This window comes from Austrofundulus limnaeus, unplaced genomic scaffold (genome assembly GCF_001266775.1).
Source record: "Austrofundulus limnaeus strain Quisiro unplaced genomic scaffold, Austrofundulus_limnaeus-1.0 Scaffold41, whole genome shotgun sequence".
Lineage (NCBI taxonomy): Eukaryota > Metazoa > Chordata > Actinopteri > Cyprinodontiformes > Rivulidae > Austrofundulus > Austrofundulus limnaeus.
The window spans coordinates 1586069-1591405 of record NW_013952443.1 but is presented as its reverse complement, the minus strand read 5'-3'; positions in this window follow the sequence as shown (position 1 = coordinate 1591405).

The window sequence follows — 5337 nt, the reverse complement described above, 5'->3', positions numbered from 1 at the left end:
CTGCTATATAGTGTAAAAAATGTATGATGTGTGTGTGTGTGTGTGTGTGTGTGTGTACACGTTTTTGCTACCTGGTGGGGACGATTTTTGACGATTTTCCCAGTACACACAGCCTGGTGAGGACCCACTGTTCCTCACAAAACCTGGTCCCCATGAGTTTAAAGGCTGGTTTCGGTTAAGAGGGTTAGGTTTGGGATAGAAATGATTATTATGATTATGGGGACAAAAGCCCGGTCCCCACTGGGGGGTATTGAGTTGGTGGGTCAGGGGTTTGGTTTAGGACTAAGGTGTGAATTGAGACTAGGTTAGATTCTGGGTCAGGTATGGACCTGTGAGGTTAGGCTTAGGTTAAGGGGTCAGGGTTGGGATACTGGAATGACCAGAAAATGAATGGAAGTCAATGCAAAGTCCCCATGAGGACAGAAGGACAAGCGTGTGTGTGAATGTGTGTATGTATATAAATAATAAAGATCCGCTTGAGGTTAAAAAGGTGCTTTTACAAATATGGACCATTTCCATTTCAGTGAAAATAGGAAGGAAATGTTTCAAACAGCAGCAGAGCTGAGTGATGATGATGATGATGATGATGATGATGATGATGATGATGGAGGTGAGTTTGCATATCTACTGCACCCATGACCCCCCCCCCACCACCCAACACTACCACCACACAAACACACACACCGATGTTTGTCTCAACACACAAACTACTGCGACTAGTGTTGGCACAGCTCATGCAGGGACACACCCCATAAAACCCTCTCATCTTTGATAGACACAACCCCCTCCAACACACACACACACACACATACACACACACCCTCCACCTACACACACACACACACACACACACACACACACATTCAGTACAGACTCACCCCATCACACACAAGCACCGTGTCAAAGCAGAACAGAAACATGATTGCAAAAACTCCCTTCTCTTTGTAGCGAATGAAAGGTGGTGTTTTAAAGAGCGTTGTTCTTATTAACGCTGCTCTTTGACTCAACATAAGAGTTGATTCTTTTTGCCAAAGGGGGCTCATAAAACCTGTCACTTCTCAGCTCCTCACATCACAGGCGCGCCGCCGTACTGTCTGCCAGTCTTCGCTTCGCAAAGTTTAAGGAACGGCACCGACGCAGGAGCAAACTCAAAGGCTCCACATACTGTAGCTTGTCATTTCTGCCCTCGGTTTAAATGATTACATTTTTGTTTTTCACATTTAAAAAAAAGAGGTATTGTCAAACTCGTCTGCTGACACACTCACGTTTCCATCTCAAACACAAAAAAAGGTGTGATTGTGTTGAAGCTTCAAAACTTCAGTTAGAAGGTTAGACATCATCACCTCAAGGTTTTGCATAAATTAAACCTTTTTTTTTTTGGTCGGATGACAAACACGAGGAGATATAAAACACAGCTTCTGTCGTTACAGTTTTCATATAAAGAAAGCTTCACTTTGAACATTTACTTACAACTGGCCAATCCGATCATCGTCACCACGACCAGCATGAACTTCGGACCACGGAGACCCGCCATATCTGGGAGTTAGGGTGTGTGCGCCCCGCACGCCGGACCGTGACCTCCTGAAGACGGCCAACACCAAACTGAAGCTCTGTTTCCAAACTAAAACCAACTCCTAAACATCGACTTTGTTTCCAGCCTTCATAAGGTTTTCTGTCGTATCGGTAAGACTCAGCTTCCTGAACTTGTTCCCTAAACCGTGCTTCTGGTTTCAGCTTGAGCAAGTGCGAGTGATGTCACACGGACCAAAAGAGCCTTCCTTCACCTAGACTCTGAGCGACAGGAAGTTTCTTTTCAGCTACGCCACCAAGAACAGGAAGCCATCGCTTGTCTGATCTTCACTTGCTTTTTGCTCAAGTGTGAATAAAAAAAAAAGCCTCCATTTGTGAAAAAAAAAAACGAAGTGAAATTCATCTTTAGGGAAACAACTCGGTTCAAGTCATGGAGTTTAATGGGCGCCTTTAAAATAAGAGAGAAAATGACGAGGCCTTTTTAGGGTTTGAGTTAGCGCTCTAACTTCACGTTGACTCTTCTTTGAGTCTAACCCTCTTGTTTTTCGCCGACTCTGCAGTCACCTACAGGCTCGTCGCCGCTCGACCACGCCGAGCCAACAGTTCAGCGTGCGAGCCGTGGCCTTTTCTGCTCTGACATTTCCCTCCAGACTTTTTGATTTCCCCGCTCTTATTCCCAGCGAAAGCCAACAACGCTGCCACCGGCTCCAGAAGTGGAAAAAAACAAAACAAAAAACACAAAAATCTCCTTTTCTGCTGCTCATCCAGTGTGAAACAGCTACATGTATGAGCCTTGTTAGATCTCTTCCAAGTCATTGATCGTGCACAGTGTTTGATCAGCAACTCCTTGCCTCGAAGCCCCAAAATGTTTTAATTCTGTTTACATACACAAGAAAACAAGGGATGAAAGAGGAAGAAGAGGAATGAATAAACTCTCCGGGGGGGTGAGTTTCTCACGTTGGGTGGTGAGCTGATGTGAAACCAGATAAAATGCGGCTTTTCTTCGTGCGTTTTACTGGAATAAAATGTGCGATTTTAGATAATTGGTGCAGAGCTGACAGAGTTAGACACCTGACTCTGCGTGGCGGCAGGATGAGATGAATCAACTGAGTTCTTACGCTTTTAATAAACATTTTATTTATTTAAAAAAAATCTTTTTCTTCCATGGTTAAAACAGTCTAAATAAGTTTGAGCTTAAATAGGAGAACAACCACACTTCTCCTGAAGAGAATACATTTTTAGTGTAAAGATCTAAATATGGATTTCCTGTGAGAGAACTTTGAAACACGTGATATTTGGTTATTTCCACTTCTTAAAGTATAGATTCTCATAATCAGGAAGTGGCTCTTGAGCAAACAGTGCTGCACTCTTGCAACAAAAAATGAAGCTGTTGTCACAGTTTGCTGTTCTCTCAGTGGGTTTGTGAAAAGTGAGAGCTCACAGAACGTATTAACAGTGCAGGAGCGCTAATGCTTGTTCATCACAAACTAGTTTTACTTTGCATAAAAATCCGCCCTCGTGTTTCTGAAGAAGCACAGACATTTTACCAACATTAGAATAAATCATTACAATTATTTACTTTTTATTGTATTTAGAGCAGCACAAAACGGGGGGAGGTTTTTTTTTTGCAGGATCCACTGTAACAACATAACACAAACATGAGTGCGTCACTGTGCGATGCAAGTCTTTTAATGAAAGTAAGTTTTATTCTATTTCTGTGTTTTCCGTCCTAAATTATCTTACAAAAAAAAAAAAGAAAAAATTATGTTTTCACATGAAAATGTGAAATATTACAAAACCATGTTTCCCATTTGTAAAACCAATATTTTTAATTAATTGGTACGACTTTATAAATGTTACACCTTATTTAGTCTTACTTAATTATTAACAAATAGTTAACATTAATAACATAATTAATTAAGCATAATTCATACTTAATAAGCTATAAATCTTCACATTTAATAAATCCTTACCCATTAAGGCTTATTACTTCCAAAACCAATATAATCATTGTTATTCATGCTTAATAACTCATGAATTAGTGTATAGAATAGTTAATTCATGAGTTATGAAGCATAAACAAACAATGAGTATGTTGGTTTTGGAAGTAATAAGCCTTTATGGGTAAAGCTTTAATAAATGTGTCAATTTATAGCTTAGTAATAAAGAATTATGCTTAATTAATGGTGTCTTCAAGGTTAACTAAACATTTATTAATGATTAATTAATGCTAAATAAAGTGTAGTTATTACAAAGTGTAACCATAGAATTTGACAATTTAAATAGAATTTACTCCTTAACAGAAATGAAACAAAATGCATTTGAAATTTAATGCATATTTCTAAGGAACTTATTGTGGACATAATTTGGTACAGTGAGGTTTCAGGTGAACAGACCCAGGGAGCAGGCGGACTCAGAGCTAACAACAAAACACACTTTAAATAAAGTAAAAGACTAACGTGAACCCTTCTAAAACATATGGAGAAGGAGCATGAAGGACATCCACACAGGCTGGGTCGACCGCTCAATGATCGGACAAACACTGAGGACACGAGACAGAATATAAAATCCAGACTGATGAGGTTAAATGAGGGACACCTGGAGAAGACACATCAGGAGCAGGTGAGCGAGGGGGCGGGGCTAAAGCTTTGACAGACAGGAGGACAGGATGGCAAAACACCAGGAGACGCAGAGAAAACTCCAGAACTGCAAACTAACAACACACAAATAGACACAGACCAGGTACAATATATGACTCATCTTTTGCTTTCTAAAGAAATTAGTTATTCGTTCTGAATAAATTCATTATATCCTGAAAACCTCACGTGTTGAGTGATTGTTTCAGGACGACTTCACCTATAGTTTACCTGACAGAAACCAGTTTTATTGTGTAAATGAACAAATATTCTTTAGTCAGGAAGTGACGCAAAAAGAGAAAGTGGTCATCACTCCCAATGTTTTCATTTCCACAGTTTTTTTTTTAGGAATGTAACTAAATACTCATCAGTGAGTAAGATCCAGTCCTGCCTCTTACAACTCTCTCCAACAAATACACTGCTTCATGTAACACTTCAAAAATAGGATTTCCTTCAGTTTCATCTCAGATACAAGTTAGCATGTGAGGGTTTTTATAAATTATTCACTGACACGTGCTTGTGTTGTGTTTATTATTGTGTTTTTTATTGTACAATTCAAGGAAGCATTGCAAACAGAATGAGAATTAACCCGGTCGTTACACTTGCTTTATTATTATTAGTTGTCAAACCACAAACTGAGTCTGCAGGACTGATGAAAAACTTTTAAAGGGGCAATATCGTGTAAAAATCAACATTTTTTTTGAGTTTTATATCATGTTATAAAGTTATACTCTCATAAAAAAAACATGCCCAAAGCCTTGCTCTGACTCATTCATGCATGTTTGATAAATCCTGCAGCATTTTTAGGCAGCCATGCTGAGGAGCAAAACGACAGGTGGGGACCAGAAACACATTTGGGTACCAGAAACACCCCTGGGACGTGTCTTTAAGCCGGGCTTCCTCATGGCGGACCACACACCCACCCCCCTCCCCACAAACCCCACCCATGACTCCTGCAGGCTCTCAAAAAACGGGTGAAAATGAAAGTGAAACTTAAACTGTCTGCTGAGCTCCCTAACTAATTCTAACTCAGTGAAGCTCTTTTCAGATTTAAAATACAAGATTTAAAATACCATACAACTCGCACCCGTGGGGGGGGGGTCAGCTGCGAAGCAGGAGGAAAGGAGAGAGGAAAAAGTAACTTATTTCTAGCGGCAGAACAGGTTGGAAG